This window comes from Giraffa tippelskirchi, chromosome 8 (genome assembly GCF_054371585.1).
Source record: "Giraffa tippelskirchi isolate mGirTip1 chromosome 8, T2T-mGirTip1v1.2.pri, whole genome shotgun sequence".
NCBI classification, from domain to species: Eukaryota; Metazoa; Chordata; class Mammalia; order Artiodactyla; family Giraffidae; genus Giraffa; species Giraffa tippelskirchi.
The window spans coordinates 109,300,070-109,320,554 of record NC_137282.1 but is presented as its reverse complement, the minus strand read 5'-3'; the positions used below and the strand labels follow the sequence as shown (position 1 = coordinate 109,320,554).

The window sequence follows — 20,485 nt, the reverse complement described above, 5'->3', positions numbered from 1 at the left end:
CTATTGCTGATGCAGCTTGCTCTAGCCAACCTACCACAAGGGACATATAATGGGAGCCCTGTATTCAAGCCCCTCTTGGAAGAAATCCATAAAAGAGCAGAGATGTGAACCCAGCAATAAATCCTAGAGGCATTTGTGCCCGAGTCATGAAATGATACCAATAACTCCTTAGTAACATATTAGAGGGACAATAAAGGGAATTCACCAGGTTGTTTTTGATGTATTAGGGCTATTTTTAATTGAAACTCATCAAAAACACAAGAGAGCATGTGACAGCAGCTGCATGCTCATTGCTTTTCAATTATTTGAGATTTTATCTTAAACTGATTTTATTCTGCCACTTATAGTTTGTTATTTGAAACACCCTTGAAGATTGGTTCAGCCATACTCAAGGGTCTTTAGTGTTCATCAGCCTACAGCAAACTCCATGCTTGTGCTTACCTTCATAAAGTCTCATCCCTTAATCTCATCTCGTTTCCCTCAATAAATCAGCTAAGTACTCAACCAATCAGTATAGACTGAGCTGTATACCTTCTATGTCTAGCACTGTGCTAAGTGTCACAACAAACATGAGGAAGGAGAATCACTGCTTATATTTTCAAGGAGCTCTGATCACATTTAGGGATGCACAGAATTAAACATGTGGGCTGGGTAGAGAATAAAGCAGGGTAGAATTAAATGCTGATTATTTAAGGAGGGGAGAACTCAGGGTAGCTGGAGAAGAGGGTTTCTCTGAAGAACAGGACCCTAAGGTGGGGTCTGAACGAGAGGCAGAGAGTGAGGCCAAGGGGGAGGTGGTCATAATGGTGTAGGTCATAATGGTGTCCAGGCAGACTGAGCTATCTGAAGCAGAAGCTTTATGCTGGAGATTGGTGGGAAAACATGTCTGTATTGGGGTTAGAGTACAGGGTGGAGAAGAGGGTATAGGAGGACTTCACTTGGAGAAGATCAAGCTTGAGTCAGAGAGGCAAATTTTTGAGCATCTTCTAATGTGTGAGAGGATAAGGGTACAGGCAGCAGGAATAGGGAAGGAGAGGAGCTGAGGAAACAGTGTAACAGGTTTGGGACCCCTTCCTCCATCTCACGAATTCCTTAGTTAGCTCCCCTCCTACGTAGTGTTTCTTGGAATATGTTCTACAAACCACCTACATTGGACTTATGAGGCAGACTTCTGGATTTTACCCAGAAATTGCTGGAAATGTAGATTTGTAGTGAGTCTTCACATATTTTACGTACGAGGAAATTGAGGCTCAGGAAGGCCTGTTTCCTAGGCTACACGTGGAGGACTAGCTGGGCTTCCCTGGTGGCTCAGATGGTAAAGCTTGCCTCGTCATCACAAAGTTCAGCACAAACCGCAGCTGGAGTTGGAACACCGGCTCTGAGGTCCATTCTGTCTCCACCCAGCCAGGTGTCTGTCGTTTTATCCCCTTTGTATAGAGACTAGACTGCCAATGTTTGTGTTGTTGCGGCTTTGATGTTTTTATTTTTTAGAAGTTTTCTGGTATTTATTTTTAGTCTTTTGTGGGACAAACTTTCTAATAGAATAAAAAAGGAAGCCATCCACAATATTTCATTTCACCAAGTCAACTGTTACTATTCATAATGTTTCTAACTGGAATGTTGATCTTCCCTTCATCCTGTGAGAAGTACTCTTTCGTTTAACTTTCAGTGTTTTCCTAGGTATATGAAGAAAGACAAGACAAACATGGTATAATAAAATGTCCACAGTTGATACATCTGGGTGAGATGTTCTTGGGCTCTACTTTTTAAACATCTATTTTTTTCTGTAGGTTTGAAAATTTACTGGGAGAGAGGGAAGCTGCTTCCCCTCCTCTTCCTCTTCGCACTGACTAGAAAGTAGCAATTAGCCCAGGGACAGCCTTGCATATCCAGATAAAAGCCACATGTTGAGGAAACCAGATTCTTCCCTGCAGACCAGGATCCTGTGTCTTTGCGCTATAAAGCACAACCCAGAAACAAACATCTATCTTCTTCAAACAAACAAAACAAATCCCAACTCCCCTCCACCAACAAAAATACCCCATGAGTAGTTATGAATGTGTTTGCTGGAGCCAGATTGTCTGGATCCAAGTCCAGCTCCACTGCTTGCTAATTAGGCAGGTTATTTAAAGTTGTCTGTGTCTCAGTGGTAAAGAATCAGCCTGCCCATGTAGAAGATGCGGGTTTGATCCCTGGATCGGGAAGATCCCCTGGAAAAGGAAATGGCCACCCATTCCAGTATTCTTGCTTGGATAATTCCATGGACAGAGGAGCCTGGTGGGCTACAGTCCATGGGGTCGCAAAGAGTCGGACACGATGAGCATTTAACGCTTTCACTTTTTCTTTTCAGTGTCAAACTAGGCATGAATCTGTGTTTTATAGAATAAGCAAGCTGTACGAAGAGCATTGAAAAAGGGAGTTTATTTGTTTACCTACAGATTCCTATGCTAGCAGAAGCACGAATAACCTCTGGGGCTATCTGTCTGTGAGAGCCTAGGTAAACGTTGCTGTCACACTGAGGTCAGAGAGGGACCAATGAGTGGATGTTGGCCTGGTAGCTGGGGACCAAGGTTCCTGGTTGTGTGATATCTCTGCTGTCAGTTTTCCCATCTGCAAAAGAGGGTTTGATTTTAAAGGACTGTTTTAGCTCTAGAATTTTCAAGTAAGCATTGCCTTGAAAAGTTCTTTGAATTTAAGTGGAAATAATTCACGACCACTTCAGTTTTCATTTCTAATACAGCAAGCAGATATTTGTTGATATGCCAGCCCTCTGATGACTGTTTATTCAGACCTTGCCCTCACCTTTAGAGTCTGATGCACCTGGATCTATCTGGGTGAAGATGTCTGCCTTCCTGAATGGATTCTGGTGCATTCACCCGTTCAATACATATTTATATTGTATTTATGTGCCATGCTCTAGGCTAGGCTCTGGATATACAGCGATGAACACAGCAGTCACAGTCTCTGCCTCCTGGCACGTGAGTCTCATGGTATGTGAGACAGCCGATGAACAAACAGAGCAGGAGTCCCCAACCTCCAGGATCTAATGCCTTATACTCTGAGGTGGAGCTAATATTATAGTAACAGAAATAAAATGTATAACAAATGTAATGTGCTTGAATCATCCTGAAACCATCCGCTCCTCCCCAGTCTGTGGAAAATTGTCTTCCCCGAGACCAGACCCTGGTGCCAAAAAGATTGGGTACCACTGAAGTAAAGAAATATTAATAAAAGAATATATAATTACAAAATTATGTCAGGCATATTATGATAGGTGGGGCTTCCCTGGTGGCTCAACGGTAAAGAATCTGCCTGTAACGCAGGAAACACTACATTATAGACACCTTGTAATGCAGGGCTTGATCCCTGGGTCGGGAAGATCCCTTGGAGAAGGAAATGGCAACCCGCTTCAGTGTCCTCGCCTGGGAAATCCCATAAACAGAGAAGCCATGGGGTCGCAAGAGTCGGACATGACTTAACGACTAAAAAGCAACAATTATGATAGGCTGTTGCTGCTGCTGCTGCTAAGTCGCTTCAGTCCGTGACCCCATGGACTGCAGCCTACCAGTCTCCTCCGTCCATGGGGTTTTCCAGGCAAGAGTACTGGAGTGGGGTGCCATTGCCTTCTCCAATTATGATAGGCTAGCTAAGAGATTTCTGAGGAGATGCATTTAATCACTCATGTAAAGGTAAGAAAGAACCAGCCATTTGAAGAGTTGATGGAGCTGGGAGAATGGTCCAAGTGAAGGGACTACCCTGTACAAAGCTACAATTACCAAGAGTTCTTGTTAGAGTTGGTGTTTCGTGTTCTTATCATGAATATATCAACTTAAAACTTTTTTCTAGTATCTTTTTGAAAAAACCCCCCAAATAAGAAAAACATTAAAAAATTGTAGAAATAAGTGCATTCCGTATAAAAGAGCTGGAAAATACAGATGTCACAGGGGAATAAACCGCCTCTTATTACATCCAGATATGATTACTTTGATATTTAAAAAATTTCTTCTTATTAAAGTATAGTTGATTTACAATGTTATGTTAGTTCTTTGCATATAGAGAAGTGATTTAGTTTAATATATATTTTAAATTATATATTTTCTTTTTAAAATTTTTTTCCATTATAGTTTGTTATAAGATATTGAATATAGTTCCCTCTGCTATACAGTAGGACCTTGTCATTTATCTGCTTTATAGGTAGTAGTTTGTATCTGCTAATCCTAAATTCCTGATTGATCCCTTTCCCAGACCCTTTCCCCTTTGGTAATCATAAATTTGTTTTCTATGTCAGTGAGTCTATTTCTGTTTTGTAAAGAAATTCATTTGTATCATATTTTATTTTTTTTGCACATTTATTGCAGTATTTTTAAAATTGAAGTATAGTTGATTTACAATGCTGTTTTAGTTTTAGGTTTAAGCAATGTGATTCAGTTATATATATATATATATATATGTATGTATGTAACTATATCTTTTTCAGATTCTTTTCCCTTATAGTTTATTACAAGGTATTGAGTATAGTTACCTCTGCTATACAGAAGGTCCTTGTTGGTTATCTATTTTATATACAGTAGTGTGTATACTACTATTTATAAACATATATAGTATATATATACTATATATAAAAAAGTGTGTATATGTTAATCCCAAACTCCTGATTTGTGCCTCCTATGTCCTGTCCCCTTCGGTAACCATAAGCTTGTTTTCTATGTCTGTTTCTATTTTGCATATAAGTCCTTTTGTATCATTTCATTTTTTTTTTAGATTTCACATGCAAGCAATATCATGTGATATTTGCCTTTCCCTGTCTGGCTTACTTCACTTAGTATGACAATCTCATGTTGCTGCAAATGGCATTATTTCATCCTTGTTATTCCATTGCATAAATACACCACATCCTCTTTATCATTCATTGTCGATGGATGTTTAGATTGCTTTTACGTCTTGGCTGTTGTAAACAGTGCGGCAATGAACATTGGGGTGCATTTATCTTTTTGAATTAGGATTTTCTCTGAATATATGCCCAGAAATGGGATTGCTGGATCATATGACAACTCTATTTTTAGTTTTTTAAAGAACCTCCATATTGTTTTCCCTGGTGGCTGCACCAATTTATACTTCCTCTAACAGTGTAGGAGGATTCTTTTTTTCCCACACCTTCTCCAACATTTTTTATTTGCAGACATTTTAAAGATGGCCATTCTAACCAATGTGAGGTGAAGCCTCATTATAATTTTGATTTGCATATCTCTAATAATTTTTGATATTGAGCATCTTTTCATGTGCCCATTGGCCATCTGAATGTCTTCTTTGGACAAATGTCTATTTAGGTCTTCTGCCCATTTTTTTATTGGGTTGTTTGATATTTTCTTTTATTGAGTTGTATGAGCTGTTGGCATATTTTGGAAATGAATCTCTTGTCAGTAGCTTCATTTGCAAATATTTCCTCCCATTCTGTAAGTTGTCATTTGGTTTTGTTTATAGTGTTTCCTTTGTTGTGCAAAAGCTTGTAAGTTTGATTAGGTCCCATTTGTTTATTTCTATTGCCTTGGGAGACTGAGCTAAGAAAAATGTTTTGTCTATGTTCTCTTCTAGGAGCTTTATGGTGGTGAGCCTCATATTTAAATCTTTAAGCCATTTTTAGTTTATTTTTGTGTATAGTATGAGAGAGAGTTTTAGCTTCATTGATTTACATGCAGCTGCCCAGCTTTCTGATCACCACTTGCTAAAGAGACTATCTTTTCTCCCTTGCATATTTTTGCCTCCTTTGTCAAAGATTAATTGACTGTACATGTGTGGGTTTATTTCTGGGCTCTCTATTCTGTTCCATTGATCCATGTCTTTTCTTTTTTTTCCAATACCACTCTGTTTTGATTACTTTAGCTTTATAATGGTATTGTCTGGACTCTGGGAGACTTATGCCTCCAACTTCGTTCTTTTTTCCTCAGGATTGCTTTGGCAATTTTGGGTCTTTTATGGTTCCATATAAATTTTAGAATTATTTGTTCTGATTCTGTGAAAAAACGTTATGGGCAATTTGATAGAGTTGCATTAAATATGTAGATTGCTTTCAATAGTATGGTCATTTTAACAATGTTAATTCTTCCAGTCTAAGAGCATGAACTATCTTTCCATCTTTGTATCATCTTCAATTCCTTTATCAATATTTTAGAGTTCTCAGCTATATGAATCTTTCATCTCTTTGGTCAGGTTTATTCCTAAGTATTTTATTTTTTGGTACAATTTTAAAAGAGATTTTTTTTTTTTAAACTTTCCCTTCCTCATATTTCATTGTTAGTGTTAATAAATGAAACTGACTTCTATATATTAATTTTGTATCCGATTTCCTTGCTGAATTTATCAGTTCTAGTAATTTAGTGTGGACTCTTTAGTGTTTTCTATATAGAATATTGTGTTATAGTCATATAATGACAATTTTACCTTTTCCCTTCCAACTTGGATACCTTTTATTTCTTTGTCTTGTCTGATTGCTATGGCTAGGACTTCCAATACTATGTTGAATAGAGATGGTGAGAGTGGGCATCCTTGTCTTGTTCTAGATTTTAGTGGGACATTTTCCACCATTGAGTATTATGTTGGCTGTGGGTTATGTTGAAATATGTTCCCTCTAATCACTTGGTAAGAGCTTTTTTTTAAAAAATCATGAATGGATGTTGAATTTTATCAAATAGTTTTTCTGCATCTGTTGAGATGATCTTGTGGTTTTGCCTTTTCTTTTGTTGATGTGGTGTATCACATTATTTGATTTGCATATGTTGAACCATCCTTGTGACCCTGGGATGAATCCAACTTGGTTGTGGTGTATGATCTTTTTTATGTGTTATTGGATTCAGTTTCCTTATATTTTGTTGAGAATTTTTGTGTCTATATTCATCAAAGATATTGGCCTGTAATTTTTGGGAGGGTAGTACTAACTTTGTCTGATTTTGGTATCAGGGTAATGATGGCTTCATACTGTTCATGGGGTTCTCAAGGCAAGAATACTGAAGTGGTTTGCTATTCCCTTCTCCAGTGGACCACATTTTGTCAGAATTATCCACCATGACCCGTCCATTTTGGGTGGTACTACATGATGAGCATGGCTCATGGTTTCATTGAATTAGACAAGGCTGTGGTCCATGTGATCAGTTTGATTAGTTTTCTGTGACTGTGATTTTCATTGCTGACATCCATTGGATCATAGAAAAAGTAAGGGAATTCCAGAAAAACATCTATTTCTGCTTTATTGACTACACCACAGCCTTTGACTGTGTGGATCACAACAAACTGTGGAAAATTCTGAAAGAGATGGGAATACTAGACCACCTTATCTGCCTCCTGAGAAATCTATATGCAGGTCAAGAAGCAACCATTAGAACTGGACATGGAACAACAGACTGGTTCCAAATAGGAAGAGGAGTACGTCAAGGCTGTTTTTGTCACCCTGCTTATTTAACTTATATGCAGAGTACATCATGAGAAACACTGGGCTGGAGGAAGCACAAGCTGGAATCAAGATTGCTGGGAGAAATATCAATAACCTCAGATATGCGGATGACACCACGCTTATGGCAGAAAGTGAAGAGGAACTAAAAAGCCTCTTGATGAAAGTGAGAGAGGAGAGTGAAAAAGTTGGCCTAAAACTCAAGATACAGAAAACTAAGATCATGGCATCCAGTCCCATCACTTCATGGCAAATAGGAGAAACAATGGGAACAGTGAGAGACTTTATTTTTTTGGGCTCCAAAATCACTGCAGATGGTGACTGTAGTAGTGAAATTAAAAGACATTTGCTCCTTGGAAGAAAAGCTGTGACCAACCTAGACAGTATATTAAAAAGCAGAGACATTACTTTGCCAACAAAGGTCCATCTAGTCAAAGCTATGGTTTTTCCAGTGGTCATGTATGGATGTGAGAGTTGGACTATAAAGAAAGCTGAGTGCTGAAGAAGTAATGCTTTTGAACTATGGTGTTGGAGAAGACTCTTGAGAGTCCTCTGGACAGCAAGGAGATCCAACCAGTCAATCCTAAAGGAAATCAGTCCTGAATATTCATTGGAAGGACTGATGTTAGAGCTGAAACTCCAATACTTTGGCCACCTGATGCGAAGAACTGACTCATTGGAAAAGGCCCTGATGCCGGGAAAGGTAGAAGGAGAAGGGGATGACAGAGGATGAGATAGTTGGATGGCATCACCAGCTCGACGGACTTGAGTTTGAGTAAACTCCGGGAGTTGGTGATGGACAGGGAAAGCTGGCATACTGCAGTCCGTTGGGTCACAATGAGTTGGACACGACTGAGTGACTGAACTGAACTGAATGATGGCTTCATACAATAACTTTGAGAGTGTCCCCTCCTCTTCAGTCTTTTGGAAGTGTTTGAGAAGAATCAGTATAAATTCTTCTCTGTATGTTTGGTAAAATTCTCCAGTGAAGCTAAATGGTCCTGGACTTCTGTTTGCAGGGAGTTTTTAAAATTACAGGTTCTATTTTGCTTCCAGTGGTTAGTCTGTTCAAATTATCTATTTCTTCTTGATTTGGTTTTGGTGGGCTGTATGTTTCTAGAAACTTGCTCATTTCTTCTAGGTTGTCCAATTTGTTCACATGTAATTGTTCATAGTATTCTCTTATGTCTTTTTTGTATTTCTGTGATATCAGTTGTTACTTCTCCTCTTCCATTTCTTAGTTTTTCATTTGGGTCCTGTCTCTTTTTTTGTTGGTGTGCCTGGCCAGAGGTTTGTTGATTTTTTTTTCCCCCTTACAAACAACCAGCTTTTGGTTTCATTGATTTTTTCCTATTTTTGAAATCTCTATTTTGTTTATTTCCTCTCTAATCTTTATTAGTTACTTCCATCTGCTAACTTAAGGTTTTGTTGTGCTTATTTTTCTAATTCTTTTAGGTGGTAGGTTAGATTGTTTATTTGGGATTTTTCTTGTTTTTAAAGGAAGGCTTATATCATTATGAACTTCCGTCTAAGCACTGCTTTTGCTACATCATATAGGTGTTGTATGGTTGTGTTTTCATTGTTATTTGGCACAAAGTATTTTTAATTTCCTTTTTTATTTTATTGTTAACCAATTGGGTTTTTAGTAGCATGTTGTTTAGTCTCCATGTAATTTTTTTCTCGTTTCTCTTTCTCTTGTCAATTACTGTAAATAGTTTCATGCAGTTGTGATCAGAAGAGATGCTTGAAATAATTTCTATGATTTTAAATGTGATGAGGCTTGTTTTGTTCCCTAGTGTGAGATCTATTCTAGGGAGTGTTCTATGTGCACTTGAAAAGAATGTGTTTTTGCTTTGGTTTCTTTTTCTTTGGATGCAATGTTCTGAAAATACCAGTTAAATCTAACTATTCTATTGTGTCATTTAGGGTCTCTGTTGCCTTATCAATTCTCTGTCTGGAAGATCTGTCCATTGATACCAGTGGGGTATTGAAGAGTCTTACTATTATTGTATTCACTTTAATTTCTCCCTTATGTCTGTGTTGTTCAGTTGCTCAGTCATGTCCAACTCTGTGACCCCATGGACTATAGCATGGCTGTGTTAGTATTTATGTATTTAGGTGCTCCTATATTGGGATGCATATATATTAACAGGTGTAATATTTTCTTCTTGTATTGATCCCTTTATTATTATGTACTGTACCTCTTTATATTTCTTTATAGCCTTTGTTTTAAAGTCTGTTTCATCTGATATGAGTATTGCTACCCCCACTTTCTTGTAATTTCTATTTGCAAGAAATACTGTTTTCCATCCACTCACTTTCAATCTATGTGTGTCCTTTGCCCTAAAGTGGATCTGATATCGGCAGCATATTATATGCTGTTCTTGTTTTATTGTCCAATCTGTCACTCCATGTATTTTGATAGGAGCATTTTGTCCATTGACATTTAAAGTAATTATTGATAAATATATATTTATTGCCATTTTAGACCTTGTTTTCCAGTTGATTTTGTATTTCTTCTTTGTTCCTTTTTCTTTTTGTTCTTCCTTTTGTAGTTTGATGGTTTTCCCTTGTATTGTACTCATGTTCTTTTCTTTTGGCTTTTATGAATCTATTGTATATTTTTGATTTGTGGTTACCCTGTTTTTCAAGTATGTTAACCCATTTCTCTACCTATATTCTTTTTTTCAATAGTTTTATTTACTCATTCATTTTTGGTTGTGCTGGGTGTTCACTGCTGCATGGACTTTTCTCTAGCTGTGGCAAGTGGGGTTTACCGTCTAGTTGCAGCATGCAGGTGTCTCATTGTGGTGGCTTCTCTTGTTGTGGAACATGGGCTCTAGGATGCATGGGCTTCAGTAGTTGTAGCAGGTGGACACAGTAGTTGCAGTTTCTGGGCTCTAGAGCACAGGCTTAATAGTTGGGGTGCACAGGCTTAGTTGCTGTGTGGCTTGTGGGATCTTCCTGGATCAGGGATCAAATCAATGTCTCCTGCATTGGCAGGAGAATTCTTTACCACTGAGCCACCAGGGATACCTGGTATTTTCTTTAGACTGAGAGTCATATAGGCTCAAACGCATTCTAAGAAATAATCTATAGTTTCTCACTCACTTCCTCCACATTTTATTATTTTGATGTCTTCTTTTATATTTTCACGTTTATCCTTTTTCTGTTCATTGTAGTTTTCATCACTCTCATGAGAATTATTTTTTTAATCTGTGTACTGGCTTATTTAAGTGATTTACTTTTCAATTGTGATTTTCTCTTTTCTATATCTTCTTGCTTCTTTTCTACTTAGAAAAGAGCTTTTAATATTTCTTTTAGAATAGGTTAATATTGCTGTATTTTTTTAGTTTTTGCTAAAACTACAAGATAATTATTATTATTATTATTTTTGGCTAAGCAACAAGATAATATTGGGTAGAATATCCTAGGTTGAAAATTTTTTCCCTTTCAGGGCTTTGAATATATCTTGCCACTCCCTTCTGGCCTGTGACATTTCTGTAGAGAAGTCAGTTGATAGCCTTGTGGGGGGTTTCTTTGTAACTAACTCTTTGTTTTTCTCTTTCTGCCTTTAGAATCCTCTCTTTACCCTTAACTTTTGCCATTTTAATTGTAATATGTCTTAGTGTAGGTTTGTTTGGGTTCATCTTGTTTGGCCCTCACTGTGCTTCCTGTACTTGGATATTTGTTTCCTTTTTAGGTTTGGGAAGTTCTTAGCCATCATTTCTTTAAATTCAGTTTCAATCCTCTTTTTTCTTTTCTTCACCTGCTGGCATTCCTTGTGTGTGTAGATTGGCATGCTTTATATTATTCCATAGGTCTCATATATTGCTTTCATTTTTTTCATTTGTCTTTCTGTCTGCTGTTCTAAATGGGTGATTTCCATTATTCTGTCTTCCAGATCACTTATTTGTTCTTTTGTATTATTCAGTTTGCTACTTATTGCCTTTAGCTTGGCTTTTGTCTTGGCAAAAAGTTTTCTAATTTTAATTGACTCTTCTCTATAGCTTCTAGTTACATTTTACAGTAATCTGCATTTATATTGATAGTAGTCCTTAATTCTTTCAGTATTTTATTCCCTCCTTTTTGAATTTTGGATCTGGTAGACTAGAGTAGTTGTTCGGTTGCTAAGTCACGTCCAACTCTTTGCAACCCCATAGACTGCTGCACATCAGGTTCCTCTGTCCTTCACTGTCTCCTGGAATTTACTCAAATTCATGTCCATTGAGTTGGTGATACTATCTATCTCATCCTCTGCCACCCCCTTCTCCTTCTCCTTCAGTCTTACTCAGCTTCAGGGTGTTTTCCAGTGAGTTAACTCTTCCTGTGATGTGGCCAAAGTACTGGAGCTTCAGCTTCTGTTTTATCATTTGTTCTTTCAGAGGAATTTCCTTGATCTTTTAGTTGAGAGTGGTTCTTCTTCTTCTTCATTTTACTTATATTTCTCTGACTCTATGAGGTTAGGAGAAACTGTCATCTACTGTGGTCTTGATGGTCTGTTTTTAATGTGGAAATATCCCACAAAAAAATCCCTGTGTTGGTTTCATGAATCCAGTATTTCTGGTGTGAGGGCTGTTTATAGTATGGGCGCCTGCCATGTCTTTCCTCAGTGTGTGCTGGCTGTTTTCCCCTTGGTTGTTGATGTGATTGGTATTGTGGTGACCCGAGCCTGCTCTGGATATTGAGCAGGGCCTCCTGTTTGCTCCTCAGTGTGTGCTGGCTGTTTTCCCCTTGGTTGTTGATGTGATTGGTATTGTGGTGACCCGAGCCTGCTCTGGATATTGAGCAGGGCCTCCTGTTTGCTCTGTGGTTGTCAGAGACCTGTCTGGTACAGGGTCTGCTCCCCAGTTGTTGGAGTAGAAACCCCCAGATCCATTTCAGAGCTGCTGTGTGAGGTAGATGGGACTGGAGTACTTCTACTGGAAGAGGAGCCACTGTGTGTTCCTCTACAGGAGATGTCTCCTGGGAGGTGCATGCGCCATGGTGTCACCTGCCACCTTTTGTTGTGTGGGCTCACAAAATACACTGTTGGCAGTGCCCTGAGCCCCACCTCAAACATGGGAACGAAGGCAGTCAGTCTAGGTGCCCTTTAGGCACTATGTTCCCAGTCACTAGCGCAGATTCATTGGCACAGATTTGCTGAAGTCAGGCCCCAGGACAGCTATAGTCATGCACCTGGACCTGCTGTAGGAGGTATGCAATTATCTCAGACCCCAGCCCCACCTCCACATGTGCCCACAAAGATTGTAGCTGTTAACGCTGGACCTGCCCTAACCATGAGAGCACCAGTAATTTGCTCAAATGTCCTGTAGGCACTGAGCTTACAAAGCCATTGACAGTGCATAAATCCATGGGATAGCACAGCTACTGGGAGATGGCTCAGATTTCAGCCCAGCTTCTGAAGTTGTGCGGAGGTGGGGTTGGGGGGGGCTGGGATGGCTCAGATTTCAGCCCCACCTCCTTACGGGTGTGGGGACAACCCGCTGGTGCTTTCATGCTCCCAGAACCCACAGAGGTGGGACTGTGTCTGCTATGGACATGCTGAGAACAAGGCTGCTATGCAGGGTTCCACCTCTCTTTGCACCCATTAGCAATGTGGCTCCTATGGCAGATCCCGGGTCTGTCCTATGTCCACTTCTGATTGCAGCTCAAACCACACTCCAGCGCCTTCAGACTGTCTCTGTGCAATAAACCCCATTCCTCTCCCCAGGTCTGTCCACTGAAACCCAAGTTTTCAGCATTCAGCCCCCATGCACACCAGTGGATGCATGTCCTGGACTGGGGAGTGCAGGGAGGTGGGCAGGACCCTCTGTGCTGGTCTCTCTGTTCTGCCTGCTGGAGCCCAGTTGCTGCATTCTCCTCTGAGACCCTGAAGCTTCCCATCTGTCCCAGCTGATCTTCCAGCCAGTGAAGGGAGTTCCTAGGGTGAGGCAAAATTTCCTCTTTGACAGCTCCCTCCCTCCATCCTGATTCCTATTTTCTTTCAGCCTACCCAGTTACATGATGATCTTTCTTGCAATTTTGCTTGTATAAGTTTTACTAGTATTCAATAAATATTCTGTGAGAATTTTTTCACATGTATAATTATTTTTAATGTATTTGTGGGAGGAGGTAAGTTCCATGCCCTTCTTTTCTGCCATCTCGCTCTCCGACTCCACTTTGATTTGTTAGACCTTGTATCTATATCACTCTCCATGTCTCTGCCTCTGTTGCTCTCTATTTAACTCGGTATCTAGATCCATATTTCCATATCTATATCTCTCTACAAGGAAGCACATAGCTTATATTATTTTACAACTTGCTCTTTTTAATTTGTTAAGCAAATCCCAGGCATCATATCATTTCAACTATATTTTAGAATGCTGCTAAGTTGCTTCGGTCATGTTTGACTCTGTGTGACTCCATAGACTGTAGCCTACCAGGCTCCTACATCCATGGGATTTTCCAGGCAAGAGTACTGGAGTGGGGTGCCATTGCCTTCTCTGATATTTTAGAATACATGTATCTTTTTCCTATTGGTGTTCATACTGCACTGAGATGGTGAGGAAAAGTGACAATAATGTTGGTATCAGTTGTTGCATTTGGGTCACAGAGAATAATTGGGCATTTTTTATTCTAATACCTTTCCGGTAATAGCAACAGCAGTCACTGGTGTTTATATACCAATTACAACATTTTCACTCTCATTTTCTCATTTTATTCATTTCTTATTTCATTAGGAAGCATTCTTGTAGATGAGGAAAGAAGGCTCAGAGAAATGACAAGACTTCCTTAAATTGACATAAAACATTGTCAGTCTAGGTCTGAATCCTGTGCTCCATCAGCATCCAAGAAGATGCTTTGGAATTTTAATTAGGTATTAATTAATAATTTGGATTGGAGGTATTCTCTTATCAAGACAGAACAGGCAAGACTGAGGTAAATATTTGATGATACATTTAATAAGATTCTACTTTTAAGAACTTAATGCCAAATATACAATATAAAATAATTATTCTCCTCTGAAATCATAAATACACCCTTAAATTTAGAAAAAATTACATATCAACTGAACTAATTGGTTTCATTTCTGCCTCTGAGTTTTTGGGCATTTTTGTAAAGTAACTAACATGGTCCTCCCCAGCATACAAATTTGATAACAAATTTTAAGCTTGAAGCCATACTGTTAAGTAAGAACAAAGAGCTAGAAATATGATCTATGGAAAGGTAGACAACAATGGGTGTGCCTCCTTTCCAGCAGGGAAATTAAGCTTTTCTCCTTGTTCCTCCTGTCTATCAGAGGAAACTGATTACTTGGATTCGTCTTGAATAGCTCATCTAAAATGGCTCGAGGCAAGCAGACACTTGAGGTTTTATAATCAACCTTTGGGCTTCTATGGATCATTCTTATGCACAGAAGGCAGCTTTGACAGGCTGATGCTCACACACAGGTTTTGCTGAGGGATTAAATTGGTTATATGTTGTTAAAAGGTTTTCTATCTGGGTTGCCAGATTTCCACAGAGAGATAAACAAGTATCATTTAACTTGAACATTTCCATGATGCTATTAGTATTAACAACTTCTATTTTCATAGTGGTTTGAAATTTATTAAGAGCTTTTAACTATTTTATTAACAACACTTCACTGAATTTCACATTATTTTCACTTTCATTTCTTAGATAAGGAAATTGAGACTAACAGAGTGACTGAAAACTACTTTTCAAGCACAGGTTCCAGTGTATTCTGTAGCAAAATCTTTGCCTTGCATACTCAGCAATCATAACAAACAATGATTTCAGTTTAAGGGCTGATCTTTTCATGAATCAATGGTAAGGTCTCTCTTTGATGATAAAGGTTACCCAAAGAGGCAAGCATCTGATCTACTACTTTTTGCGCTTCTGGCTCTACTGAGGGGAATGCCTTTTGATTCCAGGGAAGATTACTCACTTCCAGGCAGTCCCCATGAAAGCCCATGGTTTGCATAGGTGTCTAAACACTGCCTGACATTCTGACCAGTAGCAATCTTCCTGAGGCTACAAGCACCTTGCACCTTTTGGTTCAGTTTCAAACTGGAGGACAGGCTTGGAAAGAAAAGGTCTTTCTTTTTCACCTCCCTGCAGAGCCTTGAGAAGATGTCTTTGGTAGTGGTTCCCAAATTGCCCTTTGAGTGGTCTTGGAGTGGTCTGCAAGAAGTTAAGGGGGACCAAGCATGGCCTGTGAATGAGATAAATGAAGTGTCTCCCATGGAAGTGTTACTATTTTTCAAGTAAATGAGGTTGCTATTGGACTTAATTAAAATAAAAATTAATTTAAGAGCAATGCCAAATGCTTAGTACCATTTTGTCATGGTATATGTTTGTAAGCAATGGTTATGAAAACTACTGCCACTATCATGTGGAGAATGGCATTCTTTAATGTGAAAATCTCCTGTTATACAGAAAGGCCAGAAATGACTATTTACCCTCAGAAGAGCACAGCATCAGAAGGCAGTTTCTTACATTCTTTTTCATACTGCCTAAAGTCATAATATTTCCCATTGTTGATACGATGCAGGTTTTCCTCTTATGAGGACTGAGCCACAGGGATCCTCAAGATCAGCTAGTCAGAGTCCTCATTTTAAAGATGAAGACCCTGAAGCTAGGCGAGGTGAAATGACTCGCCCCAGGTCACACAGTTAAGGTAGGCTGAACCCATGCATGAAATCCTCTGACTCTTTGAATCCTCAGTACTCACTGTGATGCCACTACTTATAGTAGCCCTTGATTATGGCCTCGTTATCTAAATCTACACAGTAGTTTTTCGAGGTAGATAGTATCATTTCCTCTTTATAGATGGAAAAGTTGAGGCACAAATAGTCATTAGGAAGTTGCCCAAAGCCATACATAAATTGCTATAGACTCAGTGGGTTCAACAACAGAAATTTATTTTTTTGTGGTTCTGGAGGCTTGAAATCCAAAATAAAAGATGCAGCAGAGGTTGGATTTCTGGTGAGGTTTCTCTTCCTAGCTTGCAGGTAGCCACCATCTTGCTGTGTCCTCACATTGTCCTTTCTCTGTGCACACAAAAAGTGAGTTCTGATCTCTTTCTTCCTCTGCTTGCGAGTGTACATGTTAAGTCAGTTTAGTTGTGTCTACCTCTTTGGGACGCTATGGACTGTAGCCCACTAGGCTCCTGTATCCATGGGATTCTCCAAGCAAGAATACTGGAGTGGGTTTCCAGGGGATCCTCCAGGGGATCCTTCCTTCCTCTTATAAGGACACTAACCCTATTGGATTAGGGACCCACCCTTATGTTCTCATTTAATCTTAATGAGAGTTAAAGGTTCTATCATCAAATATAGTCACATTGGCTGTTAGGGCTTCAACATATGGATATTTTTGAGGGGGATGAGAAAAAGCAGAGGAACCAGAGATCAAATTGCCAACATCCACTGGATCATGGAAAAAGCAAGAGAGTTCCAGCAAAACATCCATTTCTGCTTTATTGACTATGCCAAAGCCTTTGACTGTGTGGATCACAATAAACTGTGGAAAATTCTGAAAGAGATGGGAATACTAGACCACCTGACTTGCCTCTTGAGAAACCTGTATGCAGGTCAGGAAGCAACAGTTAGAACTGGACATGGGACAACAGTCTGGTTCCAAATGGGAAAAGGAGTACGTCAAGGCTGTATATTGTCACCCTGCTTATTTAACTTATATGCAGAGTACATCATGAGAAATGCTGGGCTGGAAGAAGTACAAGCTGGAATCAAGATTGCCGGGAGAAATATCAATAACCTCAGATATGCAGATGACACCACCCTTATGGCAGAAAGTGAAGAAGAACTAAAAAGCCTCTTGATGAAAGTGAGAGAGGAGAGTGACAAAGTTGGCTTAAAGCTCAACATTCAGAAAACTAAGATCACGGCATCTGGTCCCATCACTTCATGAGAAATAGATGGGGAAACAGTGCAAACAGTGGCTGACTTTATTTTTCTGGGCTCCAAAATCACTGCAGATGGTGATTGCAGCCATGAAATTAAAAGACGCTTACTCCTTGGAAGGAAAGTTATGACCAACCTAGACAGCATATTAAAAAGCAGAGACATTACTTTACCAACAAAGGTCTGTCTAGTCAAGGCTATGGTTTTTCCAGTGGTCATGTATGGATGTGAGAGTTGGACGGTGAAGAAAGCGGAGTGCCGAAGAATTGATGCTTTTGAACTGTGGTGTTGGAGAAGACTCTTGAGAGTCCCTTGGACTGTAAGGAGATCCAACCAGTCCACCCTAAAGGAGATTAGTCCTGGGTGTTCATTGGAAGGACTGATGCTGAAGCTGAAACTCCAATACTTTGGCCACCTCATGCGAAGAGCTGACTCATTGGAAAAGACCCTGATGCTGGGAAGGATTGGGGGCAGGAGGAGAAGGGGACGACAGAGGATGAGACGGCTGGATGTCATCACCGACTCGATGGACATGAGTTTGGGTAAACTCCGGGAGTTGGTGATGGACAGAGAGACCTGACGTGCTGTGGTTCATGGGGTCGCAAAGAGTTGGACACGACTGAGCAACTAAACTGAACTGAGAGGGGCACAATTCAATCCACAGCCTTGTATTTCAAAATATTATCCATAGACATGTAAAGTTTATGTGCCTACCAGCAATTCATGAAGAGTTTCCCCTTGTATCCTTGTGTACCGTTTATCCAACACTGGGTATTACCATTTAAAAATATTTGTCAGTTTGATGTGCCAAAAATGGTCTTTTGTGGTTCTAATTGTAATAGTTTTTCACACATGCATATATTTTTGTTTTATGGATTTCTTATTTATTCCATTTTTAAATTTGGTATTCATTATTCAGTGGGCTTCCCAGGTGGCACTAGTGGTAAAAAAAAAAAAAACCTGCCTGTCAATGCAGAAGATGCAAGAGATGTGAGTTCAATCCCTGGCTTGGGAAGATCCTCTGGAGAAGGGAATGGCAATCCACTCTAGTATTCTTGCCTGGAGAATCCCATGGACAGAGGAGCATGGCAGGCCTCAGTTCATAGGGTCACAAAGAGTCGGACACAACTAAAGCAACTAAGCACATTCATTATTCAGTATATATATGGGCAGATATACTTTTTGTCATATGCTGTAAAAAAATGTTGGACTTCCCAGGTGGCTCAGAGGTAAAAAATCTGCTTGCCAATGTAGGAGACATGGTTTGATCCCTGGTCTGGGAAGATCCCCTAGGGAAGGAAATGGCAACTCACTCCAATATTCTTGCCTGAAAAACCTTGTGGACAGAGGAGCCTGGTGGGGTGGGTTGTAGTCCATGGGATCACAAAGAGTCGGACACAACTTAGTGACTGAGAAATAGCAACATAAAAATATTTTAAAGGTCGTTTTTACTTTTAAATTCTGTTCAGGAGAATTATCTTCTTAATTTTGTTGTGATTTATTTGTTAGATACTATTATACTTTAAAAATGATTTTTAATTACCAGCATTTATCTCCCCTTTTTATTTCATGCAGGAAATAAAAATTTATGAAAGCAAACCTAAAAATATATTTTGATAAGCAAAAAAGAAAAAAAGAATCACTAGATGTAACCTCAGAAAATGTTTATGTGTATTTTCCTCCAAACGATCCTATCCAAATACACATTTGTTGTTCAATCGCTTAGTCGTTTTGACTCTTTGTGACCCCATGGACTGCAGCACGCCGGGCTTCCCTGTCCTTCACCATCTCCTGGAGCTTGCTCAAACTCATTTCCATCGAGTCGGTGATGCCATCCAACCATCCTATCCTCTGTCGTTCCCTTCTCTTCCTGCCTTCAATCTAGCATCAGGGTCTTTTCCAGTGAGTAAGTTCTTCACATCAGGTGGTCAAAGTATTGGAGCTCCAGCTTCAGCATCTGTCCTTCCAGTGAATATTCAGGGTTTATTTCCTTTAGGATTGATTTGTTCTATCTACTTGCAGTCCAAGGGACTGAAAATACATATATGCAAATATAATGCATATTATACACATATAAATGTATATATTAAAAAAGTTGAGCAAAAATGAGATCATACATGTATCAAACGCAAATAATGTACAACCTGAAGCTCTTTGGCCCTGCTTTGCCTTGCTTCCCTAATAGGACTGTCTTGGCAAGTTTCACCTGCTACCGTTGTCCTTGCCACCTGAAAGAAGGGACACTGTGCCTGTCCTTTGGCTGGACTGGAACTGCAGAGGCTGTGGCACTCCCACTGGCTCCCTGAAGAGGCCAAGGAGGAAAGGGCTAAAGCCCTTGACTTTGACTAGTGACAGGAAGATAGGAAGGGACCAGCAGAGAAATTGTTCATCCTTTCTTCACTCAATGGATTGTTCTAAGGAGCAGTGTTCCACATCACCTCTCTGGAGGTGTTTTGTTTGAGCCATCAGCCCTACTCCTTAATAAGATACCACAATGTATTTGCTCTCTCTCTTTCCCTGACCACTTCCCTTTTCCCTCCCCTAATGCATCTCTAAGATTGCAGCTCCAATAAAGCATTAGCATGAAAACTTTAGCCTCATGTTCGATGAGAGAATTTTGGTAAGGCCAATATTATTTTGGATTTTTATCCCAGGATGCAATTAGGTCTGTATAATCTTACACATTAATTCTGGTACCCTATATTATACATAGGCTTTTTAAAGTTGTGCAAAAATGAGATCATACTTTTATCAAACCCAGTTCAAACCAGTGTATGGGTTGTGGCTATCTTGAGGGTTGTATTGAGAACGATTCTGAAGCTCTATTCTAATTTCAGCTGGAAAGAGAGTTATGATTTATAAGCAATATCTGCAGTGCATGTTGGGTTTGGCAGAGTATTAGAATGCATGAGCCAAATTGATCTCCTGAGAAGTTATGCAAGTTTATATGGCAGGAGTGGTGTTTTTCCCACACCCAGTGTTGAATATTATCAATCTTTTTTTTTTTTAAAGACTTTTCTAGTTTTATGGGTTAAGATAAATTATCTTATTTTATTTTCTATTGTTTTGATTTGGAAGTAATTTTTCATACTGTTATTGAGTTTTCTTTATGAGTTGCCCATTTTCCTTTTCCTGC

At 39.4% G+C, this 20,485-nt stretch overlaps 1 long non-coding RNA gene across 1 annotated transcript; it reads left to right on the top strand.

Moving 5' to 3' along the window:
* Nucleotides 1–863: 863 nt before the first annotated feature.
* On the top strand, nt 864–19,932 carry LOC145516840 (uncharacterized). Its single transcript, XR_014061803.1, has 5 exons — nt 864–1,059; nt 1,272–1,408; nt 14,164–14,362; nt 15,978–16,103; nt 19,535–19,932. It is a non-coding gene; the product is annotated as an uncharacterized LOC145516840 (long non-coding RNA).
* The last annotated feature ends 553 nt before the right edge of the window (nt 19,933–20,485 follow it).